This window comes from Nicotiana tabacum, chromosome 8 (assembly GCF_000715075.1).
Source record: "Nicotiana tabacum cultivar K326 chromosome 8, ASM71507v2, whole genome shotgun sequence".
NCBI classification, from domain to species: Eukaryota; Viridiplantae; Streptophyta; class Magnoliopsida; order Solanales; family Solanaceae; genus Nicotiana; species Nicotiana tabacum.
In genome coordinates, this window is record NC_134087.1 from 169,609,587 (window position 1) to 169,628,045 (window position 18,459).

The 18,459-nt window shown below is 39.7% G+C and overlaps 1 long non-coding RNA gene across 1 annotated transcript; it reads left to right on the top strand.

Annotated features, from left to right (window-relative positions):
* Positions 1–12,223: 12,223 nt before the first annotated feature.
* Positions 12,224–17,591, top strand: LOC107812077 (uncharacterized). The gene is made up of 2 exons (XR_012694341.1): positions 12,224–12,904; positions 15,889–17,591. It is a non-coding gene; the product is annotated as an uncharacterized LOC107812077 (long non-coding RNA).
* Positions 17,592–18,459: the final 868 nt, after the last annotated feature.

The following is an 18,459-nucleotide window of genomic DNA, read 5'->3' on the forward strand; positions in this document are numbered from 1 at the left end:
TGAGGTTTCTTGGCTTGACTATTCACTCTATGAATCTGGCCATCGTGGGCCGCATAAAATGTACCGTTGCTGCGGTGGCTTCAACTGCGGTCCGAACAAAATAAGACCGCGGACTGCATTGTCTTCCATATTCAAACTTCAAGCTCTCTGAAACCCCCTCTCCACGGACCGCATAAAATGGATTGCGGTCGCTTAGAGGCTACTACGATCGCAAGAAATCCTCTACGGACCGCATAGCTTGAACCCCCAAAAGTTCACCTCTCTGAACTTTTTCACTGCGGACCGCACTAAATGGTCTGCGGCCGTGGTGGGTCCTTTGTGACTGCAGTTGATTTTATGCTGCAGCAGTGCATTGACTTGTTCTTGGACTTGTGAATGTTTCACTCCTTTTTGAGCTGGTTTTGACTACTTGTCACTTTTTTGACCAAACCCTGCAAACAAGTACAACATGTAAGCCTTTGGGACTATTTTGTATACATTTTTAATCAAAACTCAAGTAAAAAGGAGTGTAAAATGAACTAGAATCCCTAGTTATTAACTCCCCCAAACTTAAGCTCTTGCTTGTCCTCAAGCAAACAAAATAAGACCCACCTCCTTAAGAGTAAATTCAAGAAAATTCAGCTGACCTAAAGTAACCTCATCTATCATCAATTGGGATTAACAATTGCCCTCAATTCAAATGAATTATTAACAACATTCAACCTTTGAAGCACCATGAATTTAGTGCGACACAAGAGCATCAAAAGTTGACTCAATCCATCAAGGAAACTCTTTCTACTACTTTGGTCATTGTGGAACCCAAAGTCATACTCCTCAACTCTCCCTAAGCAAATCTCACTTTTAGGTTGTAGCACTCAGAACAAGGATTGTGGAAAACACACTCATCTCTCTCAAAGAAAGGTCACAAGTCCGGCTCAAAGTACTATAAGCTTGCCCCTTATGTGAGTCACCACTAATGTAAGCTTCATTCAACTCAAGATCATATAGGGCTTTTGTGGATATATAGTGAAGGCTTTTGATTCAGGGTAGGAAATATTTGGTCTGAATAGGTTCTATCTTCCCTTAAGCACTTCATTTGCTTCATTTTGGCACACATTCTCTTGACTCTTTGAGTCACTTACTTCTTTCTTAGGGGTTAGAGAGACACACTATCAATCTTTCTTGTTCATTTCAAACCTTTTTCTCCTTTCTCAACTTTACACACCTTTCATCTCTTTATTTTTATTGCATCCCTTCATTTCTTCTAATTTTTTTTTGACTTTTTGATTTTTTTCTTTTTCATTGCCTTTTCTTTTCTTCATTTTGTACATTTTATCACTTTGGTGCATTCATCGTCTCTCCCCCCAAACTTATGATTTTGCCTTGTGCTAAGGAATGATCAGGTGTCAAGAGAGGGTCTTTTTAGAACGGATAAAGGCTTGTATCATGGTCTTTGAAAGAAAAAGGTCTATGGCTCAAAAGGGTTGACTAGGGATATTATCATTGGTAGGCTATGAATGTTTTCAAGATAACATTCGGATCAAGGAGAGCTTATAATCACTCCTCAAGTCAAACTACACTTATGATTTTGCCTGGACAAATATTCAGGGCAAGTTCTAGACTAATGGCATGGGACTTGGACTTGCAATTCAAATTCTCACCACACAAGCTATAGGATTGCTAAAGAGATAGAGTTGGGGCACCACAACAACCTTAGCTAAGATTTGAGCAACACAATGGTCCCGAAAAACCACTTGATGATTATCAGCCAACACAAGAGTCTCAAGGTCACAACTTTCACCATCTTATACACAACAATTTGTTTTTGTCCATAGGATCAAAGTCAAATGTGTTAGGCCCAAGTGAAGCTTTGCTTGAGGCACCATTACTCACTAGCTACTACTTACACAAAAAGCAAAAAGAAATCAGACTCAAACCCTTAAGAAGGTTGTCATGTCATCCATCATCGGGAAGAGCCACCCGGTTCACACATATTCCACCTTTGAAAAGAACCGTGACATTAAGAAAACCAAAGGCTTATTGAAAGCAAAACTCAAAATAAGAAGCTATGAAAGAAATATGCGGAAAGTAGAATGAATATGTACAAGAGGGATTTAGATAAATATACATAAGGGGGAATGAATATATACATCAGAAAGTAACTTTATATACAGACTAAAGTTGCAAAGTATGAAAAGTGCAATAAAATGGTAAAATTATGTACATACCAAAAGTGAAAATCAAAGCATCATAAAAAGAAAATAGTATCATATTTACACACCATATCATCCAAATAGGGCTACCCCCTCAAATGAAAGCTAGCATTGTACTCAATGCTAACTAACCAAAAATAGCTCAAAATAAGATAGAAAGTAAGAAAACTCCCTATTGGCCCTTCGTCTACATAGGATCATGAGCCTGGGTCCATGGATCCTCGGACTGCTTAGGAACCTGTGACTGGATCCCTATAACCTGTGTCTGCACTGGGACTTGAGCTGCATTGGGTCCTGAGCCTACACTAGGTCCTGGGCCTGCATTGGGACCTGGGTCTGGCTGGAGAACCATCTTGGCAGTCAGCTAAATCAATCACTGCATCATCAGTACGGGGGATCATCCTTCTCCTTTTTGGTGACCTCTCTAACTCCTGCCCCGGCTCAGGCTGGGCTGCTAGAATCGGGTCATGCACTAATAGATCCAACGGCAATTGATCAGCCTTCATTTTCTCTACTTCCATCCTCAACTCCTTTACTGACTCCTTTGATGCCCGAGTCTTTCTCAACTTCTTTGTTTCCTTCGTCAGCTCCTTCAATGCTTTGCCATAAGAACCTACAGCCTCCAATATTAATTGCTGGTTTTCCAGGAGCTTCTTCTGGTTGTCTAGAAGCTCATTGAGAGTATCCTCCACTGACTGTGGAACCTGTGGCTGAAGGGGTACAGACTGGGCTGCCACTGAGGTAGAAAACACAGACAGCTTAGAAGTGGCTGCCTGCATCCAGTTATTGATACTGGCAAGGGTCTGGCTCAAACGGTGGGAAGTCAATGGGTAGGCTAAACATGAGGGGATATCTGGAACTGTGGAAGTAGAGGGTCCTAGGGCTATATCTGTTATGGCTGTGGATGGATGAGAAGGAGGGACTACCACTACTGTCTCTTCAGACTGGCCAGTAGAGGCAGTGTTTTTGCCTTTAGGGTCTTTGGGGTTGTCATCACCCTTGAGGCTGTACCAGGAAAAGGGCGTCTTCGGTTTCACCTTCACATCGAATTTCCTTTTCTCTACATCCTGATCCTCAAAGTACATTGTTAGGAAATGTGGGAAGGGGTATGATCTACCGCCTTCATTTACCACCCTAGTGATTACCCTAGACATAACATTCCTGATGTTGATCGGGTACCCCGCCATGATAGAAGCTACCAAAATTGCCCGGGAAATAGGAAGAGAGTTCTCATGAGTGGTGGGGTCTAGCCTGCTGCAAACAAATGTCTCCCACCCTTTTGCCTCGAAGTTCAGGGTTCTCCTCAAAATTTGGACTCCCGTTGTCAACCATGTTAGGGTGGTACCTGGGATTGCCAATTACTCTGCTAACCACAGACGAGCATCCTCCCCCAATGCTACCTTTTCTAAGTATAAAGTTTCATCCTCCTCCGGAAAGTCCAGGTATTCATTGATTGTCTGGCCATCAAACTTCACTGTCAAGTTTCTCACCTTAGTCACTTTAGTTCCCTTTTTGATGTGGGAAACATAAGTGTATAACTCCTTGACTAAGTGCTCATTTGCATCCTCAATGTTGCTTGTGAAATAGTCCCAGCCAGCCTCTCTCTGAATTGCATCTGCACATTTAGATTGTGAGGCAAAAGATCCTTGTCAATGAATCTCTATTCAAGTATCAACTTCCTCCCGGGCCACCACTCTCGAAATTTATGGTAAGCAAGCTCACTGACAAATCTATCCTGCCAAGCCTCTGGCTTTCTAGTTCTCTCTACCCCCCCTACTTGAGGCACACCCCTTCCTTCTTCTTCTTCTATGGGATCCTCACCGGGTGTTGAAGCTGTAGGTGAGGTAGAAGAAACATCATCATCGCTCTCAACTTATCCCTCATACGACTCAAAAGAATGTGGAACTGAAGCTTGAGAAGTAGGAGTGCCCGGAGGTGTATCTCTCAATTTGCGCCTCTCCGGCTAGTCAGGAACATACTCTAGCACTGAGTCGTATGCCTACCGGGAGGGCAAATACTCATTTCCCAAATGGGAAGTAGCTCTATCCACAACCTTTATTGATTTCCCGGTGTCCTTGATTGCCTGCCGAACTTGGGGGGTCAATCTGATCATACCTCGTCCCCTACCCCTGGGAGGACTCTCCTTTGTCTTTCTGTTTATCACCTCCGCCTTGTGATTTCACCATTATTTGCAATGAGAATTCATTCAGTTATTGTTAGTATCATAGTACTAGATGAAGCAGTGAAGATTATGATTGCAGACAGTTGACAATGTAAAGCAGAACTGCAGACACCGGTCCACAAAAAAATGAAATGCGGTCGCAAAGAGACCACCGCGGACCGCACAAAATGGCACCGCGGTCCACATTAAGGTGGGAGTCAGACTACCCACTCTCTGATAAAGGCCACCACAGACCACAAGAATTGTAGTACGGCCACGGTAAGGCACCACGGTCGCGGTCCTCAAACCTTCACTCTCTGAAGTTTTACCATCGCGATCTGCATAAAATGCCATCGCGGACCGAAGAGAGGCACCGCGGACCGCAAAAAATCCACCGCGGACCGCAGTGAACCTCATTCAGCAACACCAACCTAGGGTTTCAGATTTTTCTCATTTTAAGCCTAAATGCACATATTATGAACCCACTAGGTTGCTAATCATTGTATTTAACTAATTAATCCTAATCTACACACATTATGCAACCCTAAGCTAAAAATTTAAAGAAATAGGGAAGAAGAAGACGTAGAACTGATCAATTAAAAGAAAATAAAACACAATTAAAGACTAAGGAAAGATTAAAAGTACTAGTAACAGGATGCAACACAAATGAATGAGAGTCAGTGATTGAATTCGTGCAGTCAGGGCTAGGGATGAACAATACTTCTTATATTTAGTGAGCAAATGAGCGAAAAGTTTTAAATGAAGGCCTAAGGTCCTATTTATAGAAAAAACACGTGGGGCCCACTTCACCTACCCACCGTGGACTGCAAGAAATGCACCACGGTCCCGGTCCTCGAACACATGAAGCACTAACAATGATGGCACCGCGGACCACAAGAAATGCTTTGCTGCCACGGTGACAATCTTCAGAGAACTTTCATTTTTTACCAATCAACACTGCGGACCGCAATGAAATTTTGCCCCCGCAACAAGGCCATTGCGGCTGTGAAAATACTTTGCGGCAGTAGTTCAAACTTCAGAGAGTGCATCATTTTTCTAGTTTTAGTATTGCACTGCGTCAAATCAATCCTACACACATCTCACAACCAGTTAGACCAAAAGCAAATCCTGTACTAAAAAGAATATCAAAGAAAAACAAAAACAAAGATACATGGGTTGCCTCCCAAGAAACGCCTGATTTAATGTCACGACACGACGCAGGTTACCATCAAATCACTTTAGATAAAGCTGTGCCACCTCATTGCTGTAATCAATTTTGCCCAGGTAGTGCTTGACCCTGTGCCCATTAACTCTGAAAACCTCCCCATTTTTGTTCTTCAAGTCAAGTGCACAAAACGAAGTCACAAACACCACTTCAAAAGGTCCACTCCATTTCAACTTAAGCTTTCCCGAAAACAGACGTAACCGAGAATTGAACAAGAGAACCAAATTACCCACTTTGAACTCTTTGCCACGAGCATACTTATCATAAAGGTAATTTATCTTGTCCTTATACAAGGACAAACTAGAGTAGGCATGGAATCGGAATTCATCAAGTTCATTAAGCTGCTCCACACGAAGATTGTCTGCCACATCCCATTCAAGATTCAGCTTCCTCAAAGCCCACATGGCCTTGTTTTCTAACTCAATCGGTAGATGGCAAGCTTTCCCAAACACCAACCGGCACGGAGACATACTAATCAGAGTCTTGTAAGCAGTCCTATAAGCCCATAGAGCATCATCCAATTTCTTTGACCAATCATTCCTATTTGCATTGACCGTCTTTGACAATATACTCTTGATTTTCCTATTTGAGACTTCAACCTGGCCACTCGCCTGAGGATGATAAGGAGTAGAAACTTTGTGATTGACACCATACTTTGCAAGCAAAGTGTCAAAAGATCGATTACAAAAATGAGACCCCCCATCACTTATGATTGCTCGAGGAGTGCTAAAACTAGTAAAAATGCTCTTCTTGAGAAATACAACAACACTCTGGGCCTCATTGTTGGGCAAAGCCACGACTTCAACCCACATTGAAACATAGTCAACTACTACTATAATGTATGTGTTCCCATACGAACTAACAAATGGGCCCATGAATCAATTCCCTATACATCAAAAATATCAACTTCAAGAATGGTATTGAGAGGCATCTCATATTTCTTCAAAATTCCACCTGCTCTTTGACATTCGTCGCATCTCTTCCCAAGTTCACTTGCATCTTTGTACAAAATTGGCCAGAAAAACCCACAACTAAAAACTTTTGAAGTTGTCGTCGCCCCGCCGTGATGGCCACCATAGGGGGAGGAATGACAAGCCTCTAAGATACTCAATTGCTCCTCCTCCGGAACACACCTTCAGATTACACCATCCGTGCAGATCTTGAACAATTATGGCTCATTCCAATAGAAGTCAAAACTATCATCTTTGAGCTTCTTCCTTTAGTTAGAAGAGAGCCCACACGGGATTATACCAGTCACAAGGAAATTAGCAACGTCCGCAAACCATGGCATACCATTCACCGACACAAAGGAATTGCTCATCGAAAAATGAATCATTGATCTCTAGGCCATCACGAGGACACCCCTCCTTCTCCAAGCGGGACAAGTGGTTCGCCACTTGGTTTTCACTACCCTTCGGGTCCACAATCTCCAAATCAAACTCTTGAAGTAACAAGACCCATCACATCAGCCAAGCTTTGGAATCCTTCTTCATCATCAAGTACCGGAGTGCGGCATGATCGGTATGAAATATGACCTTGGCACCCATGAGATACGGCCGAAATTTCTCCATTGCGAACACAATAACCAAAAGCTCTTTATTAGTCACCGTGTAGTTCACTTGAGCATCATTCATTGCTTGCTCGCATAGTACACCGTATGAAACATTTTGTTCACTCTTTGACCCAAGACCGCCCCAACTACAACATCACTCGCGTCACACATAAGCTCGAAAGGCAAGCTCCAATTGGGTGTGGTAATAATATGAGTGGTGGTCAACTTGTGCTTGAGAAGTTCAAAAGCTTGCATAAATCCCTCATTGAACATGAACTTGACATCTTTTTCCAATAACTTGCACAAGGGATTCACTACCTTCGAAAAGTCTTTGATAAATCTTCGGTAGAACCCCGCATGCCCAAGAAAACTTCTAACTCCCTTGATAGAAGTTGGGGGAGGGACTCTTGAAATCACATCAATTTTTGCTTTGTCTACCTCTATACCATGCTTTGAAATTTTATGCCCAAGAACTATGCCCTCCTCAACCATGAAGTGGCATTTCTCCCAATTAAGAACAAGATTAGTTTCTTCATAACGGGCCAACACTCTATCAAGATTTTTCAAACATTCATCAAACGAGTCACCCACAACACTGAAGTCGTCCATGAACACCTCCAAAATATCTTCCACCATGTCGGTGAATATGGCCATCATACACTGCTAAAATGTAGTCGGTGCATTACACTACCCAAAAGACATCCTAGAAAAGGCAAAAGTGCCATATGGACAAGTGAATGTGGTCTTCTCCTGATCTTCCGGAGCAATCAAGATTTGGTTGTACCCAGAATACCCATCCAAGAAACAGTAGAAGGCATGCCCAGCAAGTCGATCTAACATCTGATCAAGAAAAGGCAATGGAAAGTGATCCTTGCGGGTCACTTTATTCAACTTGCGGTAATCCATGCACACCCTCCACCCGGTGACGGTCCTAGTAGGAATCAACTCATTTTGTGCATTGTTATCCACGGTCATACCACCCTTCTTCGGCACACATTGCACCGGCGAAGTCCAAGAGCTATTAGAGATGGGGTACACAACCCCGGCATCCAACCACTTGATCACCTCCTTTTTCACAACTTCTTACATTGCCTCGTTCAACCTCATTTGATGTTCCAAGAAGGGCTTTGCATCATCTTCCAGAATAATCTTGTGCATACAGAATGCGAGGCTTATCCCCCAAATATCAGCTAAGGTCCATCCAATTGCCTTCTTTCTCTTTTGGAGCACCGCCAATGTGACATCAACCTGCATGTTAGTAAGACAAGAGGAAAGAATAACTGGAAAAGTTGAACTAGCGCCTAAGAATTCATACCTAAGGTGTGGAGGCAACGACTTCAACTCCAACACCGGAGGTTCCTCGATTGAAGGCTTTGTTGGTGGGGTCTTCCTATTCTCAAGATCTAAAGAGAGTTTCCGAGGCTCATAAGAGTAAGAGCTCATTCCATGTAAAGCATTCACACACTCCACTCGGCCTTCATCCTCATTTAAATCAAGATTCAACAATACCGCCTCGAGAGGGTCTTCCACATTGATCATTGCACTAGTATCATCGACTATAACTACTGTGACAAGATCCACAAAAAAGCACACTTCAGAACTGTTGGGCTGCTTCATTGACAAGCACACATGAAAGACCACTTTATCATCACCCACTCGGAAGGTGAGTTCCCCTGCTTCCACATCAACTAAGGCCTTTCCAGTAGCAAGGAAAGGTCTCCCCAATATGATCGGAACCTCATAATCTACCTTACAATCTAAGATCACAAAATCAGCCGGCAAGATAAATTTGTCCACCCGGATAAGAACATCATCGATTATTCCCAAAAGTCTCTTCATTGTTCTATCTGTCATTTGCAATCTCATGGAAGTCGGCCTCGGTTACCCAATACCCAAAGTCTTGAAAACTGAGTAGGGCATCAAGTTGATACTTTCCCCCAAATCACATAGAGCCTTAGCAAAGTCTGCACTTCCAATGGTGCAAGGAATGGTGAAAGCGCTTGGATCTTCTAGCTTCGGAGCCATTGAGTGCACTATTGCACTAACTTGATGGGTCATCTTGATAGTTTCACAATCTATGGATCTTTTCTTTGTCACCAAATCTTTCATGAATTTAGCATAACTCGGCATTTGCTCTAGAGCTTCTACCAAAGTAACATTAATAGATAAGCTCTTCATCATATCAATAAACTTCTTAAACTGGTTCTCATTTTTCTGCTTCGCTAGCCTTTGAGGATAAGGTGGATGTGGCCTTGGAAAGGAGCCTTAGCTTTAGGCACAGCCGTTTCCGGCATGTCTATTATATCTTCCCTAGACGGGTTCACGTCATTTTGAGTTTCCACCTTGGCACCTTGGATATCAATCCTCACTTCCTCATTCACATTCTCATCAATCACATTTTCAACCACCAAAGGGATCTCATCCTCTTGCAACTCAACTTCATCACTCAAAAATTCTTTTTGCTTGGAGGCATTCACATCACCGCCTAGTCCACTTCTTGTAGTTACCGCTATTACATGCTCGAAATTATTCCCACCCTTCGGGTTTACTACCGTATCACTTGGTAGATCCCCCTTAGGGCGAGTATTCAAGGATTGTGAGATTTGGCCTAATTGGACCTCCAAGTTTCTAATTGAAGTATTGTGGGAAGCCAACTGGGCATCAGAGTCCGCATTCTTTTTCATCATCTATTCAAACATCATTTCAATTCTCCCCATGTCATTGTTGGAAGAACTAGGACATTGGAATGGAAATGGGGGTGGATTGTTTGATTGTTGATACATTGGGGCCTTTGAAAGTCTTGCCCCCGATTTCCTTGGTTGCCATTGTTCCAACCACCCTGATTGTTGTTTCCACCCGAGTTGTTGTTGTTGTTGCTCCAATTACCCTGATTGTTCTGATTATTGTTCTAGTTGCCCCAGTTTGCGTTTTGGTTGTTGTTCCCCCAATTACTATTCCCGTGTTGTTGATTTCCCCAATTACCTTGGGGTCTCCATTGTTGTCGGTTGGAAGAATTGCCCCTTTGGCCCTGATAATTATTCATATATTGTACTTCTTCATTCTGCCCATCATAACCATCATCTTGGAATCCACCACTATCATTGTCATATTGATCCGAACTCTCTTGGTTTTGTTGACCTCTTTGTCTTCTTTTTTTCACTAACATGTTGACACCCTCCATAGAATTTACCTGTCTTGGATTTTGAACCTGCTGTAAATATGCCTTTGCTAGCTGGTTCATTATTGTTGTCAGCTCTGCTATTGCCTGCCCATGATCATAGAGCTCTTGGTGCAAATGGATGACCTTGGGCTCACCCTGTAGCACATTGGCTCTACTTTGCCAAGCGGAGGACATGCCAGCCATCTCATCAAGAATGTCACAAGCCTCATCATAAGACAGCTTCATGAAATTACCCCCGGCAAGTTGGTTCACTAAGCACTGATTTGTTGTGTTAATGCCCCGGTAGAATGTCTGTTGTATCATTGCCTCAGTCATATCATTGTTGGGACATTCCTTTACTATGGTTCGGTATCTCTCCAATATCTCATACAATGGTTCATTGGGGTCCCGCTTGAAACCTAAGATCTCATCCCTCAATGCTGCCATATGTCCCGGCGAGAAAAACTTAGCAATGAATTTATCTGCCAACTCATCCCAAGTAGTGATGGAATGGTTGGGAAGCCTTTCAAACCAGTCCAAAGCCTTCCCTCTAAGTGAGATTGGGAATAATCTCAACCAAAGTGCATCCTCGGACACATTGGTTTGCTTGCTCCCCCAACAGGTATCCACTAAACCTTTGAGATGTTTGTAAGCATTTTGATGGGGAGCACCCATGAAATACCCTCGTTGCTCCAACAACGTCAGCATCACATTTGTAATTTGAAAATTGCCTCGCCCGGATCCGGGGTGGGACAATTGCACTAGCATATCCTTGGTTGGGAAGCACTCGAGGAGCTACTCTTGGAGGTGGCGGGGGAGGGTCTGGAACATTATCATTGGCCTGTCAGCCTCTCCTTTTTCCTTGAGGCACTATAGGAATGTTAGTGTTGATACCCAATTTTATCCTACCTTTCTTCTGATTAATTTTCTAGTGCTCCCTAGTCATTAATAGTTTCATGCCCTATCTTAATTATTTGTTACCTTTTATTACTATTATTGTTATAGTTATTGAAGTGATTAGTCTATTATTATTATTATTATTATTATTATTATACACATTGGATGCATATACCTTAGTTTTATACACTATATATATATATATATATATATATATATATATATATATATATATATATATATATATATATATATATATATATATATATATATATATATATATATATATATATATATATATATATATATATATATATATATATATATATATATATATATATATATATATATATATATATATATATATATAACACAACATATATAGTACTATATTATACACATATTTTTTGGAGTTTCGTAGAGTTTTTGAAAGACATGTTTATTTTTTTATGGTTGCTATTTTAAAATGGTCATAGTTAAAAGATTTTGAATTATCAAGAATAATTTATAGTGGATAGATATTGCAATCAAATCGTGTCAATCGGTTTGTGCAATTAGCACGATGGACTATTTTCAAGTTATTTGCAAATACGTGATTTTAATTTTAATCCATACACCTATACTACTTCTCTAAGTCTTCGAATTCCCTTAAAGGAAGAAAGTTATTGAAAATAATCATGAATTTTGGGAGAGATTCAACAATTAATTAGGAGTGATATTTGGCCAAAGGGAGGGAAAATGTCCATTTTGTGGGGAGAAAGAATTCCATATTTGGATAAGTTTATTACTCAATGTAATTTTATTTTTAAAAGATATGATATATTAGTTTTACTGCTACAAATATGTTATATTTACTTATTATTGTTTATTTATGAAATTTTTATTGCGTCCAAGTTATTAAGATATGAGAGCAAAATTAAATTAATTGGAAGAAGGAAAATGTCATGGTTTTCGGCCCAAACAAAGCCTTTACATCACCACCTTTCAGCAGCCCATCACTTCTCAATAGCCCAATAGCATATCCAACAGCCCAGGTTTTCCATAACCTAAATCTCCTAACCTCTCTCTATCTGCCTCAAAACAGATGCCCCACTCCCTTCTCCATTTTCAGAAAACTTCCAAGCTCTTATATCTTTCAAGCAGAGGAATGACGCACCATTTTTGTGCAAAAAGGTCTCTCTACTCTCTTTACGTATCTAAATATTCCAAAGGATATTCCTTTTCCTCTTTCTTGTTTGTGCTTGACAACTTTGAAATCAAATTGAAGCAGACCACAGCCTCGCCAATTCGGGTAATGACTGGAACAAATCACGCCTTTTTGACCAAATCACGTGATGTCTGCAAAGTCAGTCTAAGAAAGATCAATGATCAAATTTAAAAAGTTCATTTTGAATGAAAAATAAAAAATCAAGAATTCCGCCCAACTAACCCTAGAGAGCCCTAATTCATCTCCTATAAATACCAAACTTGGTGGAGATTTTCAGCAACTTTTGAACCCATAAACTTTTTAACATTCTTCTCCGAGCCTCCTTCTCTGATTTCTTACTCATTGGAGCCATGCTTTAAGGGCTCGTTTTGGTCAGCGCCTACTGGTCTCGTTTAACTAAACTAGAGGCGGCGGAGTAATCGTTTTGGAATTTGACGATCGTTCGAGGTTGCGGAGTAGAGGCCGGAGATAGTAGACCTTGACGCGACCCCAGTTCCTGCACCGCAAAAGGTCAGTTTTTCCTTCTAAGTTTTAGTCGCTCTTTACTTTTATTAAGTATAAAGTTGTTGTTTTCTTATCCAGTAGAATCATGTGTTAGTCCCCTTTTGTTCTGTTATAGAAGTTCATGGTTCACTTGCTTTCTTTATGTAAATTATGTATACAGAAATTTGTTTGGTTCACCCATGAAGCATATTCATAAGATGCCGCTATTTTCATACTAATTAGGAATTAGAAAGTTTCAGTTAAAACTTGATCTCAAAAACTAGTTTAATCCCTATAAATCTCTGTCCGATTCAATTTCATAAAAAAGGAGTAGATCTGAAGCCTTAAGAGCACCAAGTTCACTGTTCCAATAAAAGTTAGATCTAAACCTGCTATTCTGTATTTATTACTTTAAGTAACATATTAGAAATCATGATTTAGAGTTCATTTGTGTGTAGAAATTATGTCTTTAAGGAAATTAGTTTATGGGTGTAAGGTATTTGCATTATGACTGATAAAGTTCCATAAAAATGCTAGCTGATTTTTTTGTTAAAAGATACCATGTGTTTTATCATTTATAAATGTTGTAGAAGTTTTATCTTGTGTTTTTTTTTCTATTTGTTAGTTCTTATGAAGCAGAGATTCATGCCTTAAATTCTACCAGAATCATGATTATAGTAACCTATTGCCTTGCATAGATATGTGGAAAGGCAACATGTTCTCTAGCTGTTAGGATTCATTACAAGTTTGAACCTTTAGATGGAAGCCATGTTCATCCACTGTGTGTATATAAAAAATATCTCATTTTAGTTCGTGATTAAGAACTATTTCTAATAAAAAATCTTATTTTAACCATAGATTGATTTTGCGTACATTTTGAGAAATCATATTTTCAAGAAAAGGGTAGTATCAATTTGAAATATATGTGTACATGTATAAGATATTCATATAGACTATTAAAGTATCTGTTAGAATTCATGCTAATAGATAAACTGTAGCTTCATTTGGTATTATGTTATGATTACATGTGGTTTATGATCTTGCCAAATGACTGGTTTATGTGGTAGAATAGCATTAAGTCTTGTTAAGCATTTGTCTTATTTGAGGTAGTGTTAGTTTAAGTTAGAAAGAAAACCTTCAGCTGTTTTGTTGTATAACTTGTCTAATAGTTTATTGTTTACCAGAAGTATATTCTAAAACTCTAACCTGTGTCAGTTTAATCACCTGGATGTAAATATTTATATAGGTTTATGTAGGAACTTACTGTTGAAAACTTTTTCTCTAAGGCTTGATGCTAAAAGTTTTGTTTGGAATTCTATTGTCTGATATAAAAGAAGCCTACAAGCCTAAAAGGGTTTTGACAATATGAAAGCTAATTTGGGTTTACAAAAGATTTTCTGTGATTATTCTACTCATTTCGATCACTATAAGTTTAAGACTATTTTTACTAATCTTTATTCTCTATTTTTTATTTGCATGTACACTTCGGAGCGACCTGGAGTCTTAATGCAAGACTCTTCCTACCCGCATAGAGTTATCACAAACTATCTTCTTTAATCGCATTGGTCAAGAAGAAAACAAGCAAATTTGCTTGGGGTCGCCTATGGCGGCTTTCATTATTCTTTACTTACTTTGTCTAAATTTCGTTAGTTTATGTGATTTGGTTTTGTGTGGAGTTTGTTTTATTATTGATGATTAATTTTATCGTGTAAATTTATAACCGTGATTTTGGCCAAATATCTTACTAATCAAAAAACTTCTAAGAATTCAATCACTTGGAATATTGGTACGTTCTCTTTTGAGACTTAAAAAAGGCAATGAAACTTTCTTATGCTTGACAACGTGGCTTTTGAATTGAGTTTTGCAGATTTCTTTTTTTTTCTTTAAATAAATAATTTCAACAACTTCTTGACCTTAATAAAGTTTGATGACAAACAAAAAATAATTTTCTTTTATTGGGATTAGTGACTGTTTTTTTTTTAAAAATGGTCGATTGCTTCCAAATTTATATATGCACATATTAATTAGCTTTTAACTTCTTCTTTTTTTCACTTAATAGTATTTTCAAGTTTAAACTACTCAATTATAAGTTATTGTCTTGTAATACCTTAAATGTTTTCGATAAGTTATTTAACACTTATTAACCTAAGTTCGGTTGGTTAACCGTTATTAACGGATTTTAAAAGGTCTTTTAAAACCTTCCTTTTAAAATATTTAAAACCCTTATTTAGAATCTTTAGGTTAAGACCATAAGACAGGGTTTGACTTAAGCTTTAAAAAATAGGTGTCCTAATTTACCTTAAAATTAATTAGGTAGCGACTCTTTTAAAAATTAATTCAACCTCAGAATCGCTAATATGTTATACTCTAATTTGACCTGGTTTAAATGGGGTATAACAACTTGGCGACTCTTTTGGGGATTTTAGGTTTTAAACCATAACAAACTTAGGTTAATAAAAATGACTTTTGTATTTTGTGAATGTTTTTGTTTGTTGCCTTATTTGAAAATCTGCTACTCCTTATAAAATGTGATTACTATCTTTTATAAACTGTCATTCCGTTTTCACTTCCTCCACTTTTGGAAAATTCACACTGAGCACACACCTAGCGGTCACGCAGTTTGCGGGCCTGCACTTTTTCAAAAAATATCTTCTAGGGGAAAGTTTGTGAGTAAGTCGATCAGCGTTGCAATCAACAGTCACAAATTTCCACTCTCAAGTTGTCCACCTGAGAAAAGACCAGTCTAGAAAACCCACTCTTAGCTGACCTAGGATAGAGCTAAACCAAATCCCTTCTTAGGGGCATGCATCACGCAACCTTAGGAGGCTTAATACCCTAGGTGTATTAAGTCCATTAGTTAGCCTTATCCAAATGTCCAAGCGGGTTTATAACCCCGAGTGACGCCTATTCATCCTTTATGTGCATTATGTGAAAGATAAACACACTGATTATGTGGACTATTTACTCATAAAAGGGGAAAACGGGTAGGATTAACCTTTTCTATAATGCAGGAAATCATGAATCAAGTTGTTTACCCAAAGATTGGCATGGTGTTGGACATCCCTCCCAAACTAAAGGCATGGTGGAGAAGCTTAGGAGAGAATGCACAGTCCAAAGTACGAAAGAAGCTGGGTAACCTACTGTTACTTATGGAAGTCACAGCATGTAGGGAAATAATTGAAGCATCAGTCACCTTTTGGGATGAAGAAAGAGTTGTATTCAGATTTAGGGAAAATGAGATGACACCATTGTTAGAAGAAATTGGAGGCTTCATAGAGAATGTGAGTTTGTTAGGGAAAGGCATACATTCTTGGCAAAGCGCTGGCATGATTATTCCAAAAAATCCCTCGATAAAAGAGTTCTTTGAAAAGTTTGGTTTTGAGAAAGAAATTGGTCTAGAGCATTTGAAAGAATCCAAGATACCCCTGGGCTATCTGTTCGACATCTTTGGATGTTCAGATGCTTTTCTACAACATCGAGAGGTGTTCTCCTCACATGCTTCTTGGAGTGAAAAGAGGGTATTCGCTTTTTCGGTTTGTTTCCTCGGGCTCCTAGTATTTCCTCGAAGAGCAAAATAGGAGATTCACACCCCACTTGTCATGGCTGCTGATGCATTATTTAATGGCATTAATGGAAAGCCATACACCATAGTGCCGATGGTTGTTGCAGATATATACGAGTTTTGGGCCTTATTTAAACATTTTGAGGGATGTTTGTTGCTGCAGTTGTGATTTATGGGGCATCTCCAAAAGATCAGTGGAAGCCAAGAGCTTTACAAGCAAAACAGTGCTAATCATATCACATCGTACACGATCCCAGTGGTTGCATTCAAGCTCCCAAATAGTGTTAAAGGATGGGGCAAGTTACTTAGCAAGCTGAACGACACCACGATTCAATGGATGTTTTCTTGGTATCCTTCTGAGAATTTTGTAATTCGTGGAAAAATGCTACCTTACTTGGTTCTCATAGGGATTCGAAGACTTCAACCATATGCTCCATTAGGAGTTATGAGACAAGCCGGAAGAATGCAAGTCATACTGCAAGTTGATAACATGGATCATTATCGAATTGACTATGATAATGATAAGATTCCTTTTGCGAAGAAAATTCTCAGGATGTGGAGAAACAAGAGAGATATGGTAAAGGATACAATTGCACCAGATAGGTACCAAGCTAGATATGACACTTTTTACTTAGAATGGTTACGTGCCAACCTTGAAGGTTCTGTCACAAGAGGGATTAATATGGGAGGCCTAATCAAAGATAAGGCAGTCGAAGCTGAAATCAAGTACCGTTGATTGAAAAGAAGGGTGTCCGAGTCTGAAGCAAAGCAGAAGGAGCAGCATGAGAAGGATAACAAAGAGATTGAAATGTTGAGACAACGAGAGGAAATACAGAAGCAACAAATAGAAATGTGGAAACAACAAGCTGTGGAAATGGAGCAAGGACTCAAAGATTTGGATGGAGACCTCGAGAAACAATTCATAGAATGCTATTGCCAAGGACTCGACGAAGGAGGAAAGTTAGCCATGGTTTACCTTGTGAAGAATCGCCAGAAAATCGACGAGGCAATAAGAGCAGCGAAGAGGCTAAGGGGCAATGAAGAACCATCCTCAGTCAATTAGATTAGAACTATGTTGTAATCTTTATTTCAATTAAGGCTATGCCATTGTAATCGTTTTAGACTAAGGCAATGTTGGTATTTCTCTTTTCATTTATGTACTGAGACTCAAATCATCAATGAAAGTTTATTTTGGGGTATCTAATTAAGGAGCAATGAAATGATATATAATGGTGTGTTTATCTCTCAAATTTTCGCTAGGCCTACCTCTGGCACAAAGAGGTCCTGTGCATACTAGGACACGCTTATCATTGCTTGACTTGTTTGTATTATTACGTGATTTGTTTGTTATGTGATGTACTTGCTTTTAAATTTAATAACCCCTTACTAACATTGTCTTTTATTTCCTTTTTAAAGGTTTTCTATTTTATTACTCCCTAAGGTTGATTTGTGTTGACTGCTAACTGGCTAAACACCCATACTTCACGAGATCCAAGGCACGAGCAGCTACCAACATGACTGGTTCAAACACATCTGATATGACAGGCTTGGGACTTGTCACCGTTCAACGAGACAAACCCGAGGCTTCAGAAGGAAGGGAGGTTACCCTTTGTGATGAGCATATTGCCTAGTTGTTGCAACAAGTGGCTAACCTGCAAGGTGAAATTGAACGGCTTCGGAACCTTACCAATCTTTCTATCAGCCTCAACACACCACTTCCCGAAGAAAGGACAAATGCACTTATCCCACCACCTTTCCCATCTTTTGACTCACCTATCCCAGAACACCTTCCACCAAACCCTCCACTTCACAACAACAAGTCAGCATCCACTAACGCACATGCTAACCCGTAACAAGCCAACCTATTGACTTTCAACACATCATATGTTTCCCAACCACCACTAGCCCAAAGCACCCCGCTCACCCAAAACCACCATATATGTAACCCAACACATACCGATGTCACACGTCGCTATTCTTAACATGCAACATGTGCCGTCGATATATGTAGCGGAAGCAC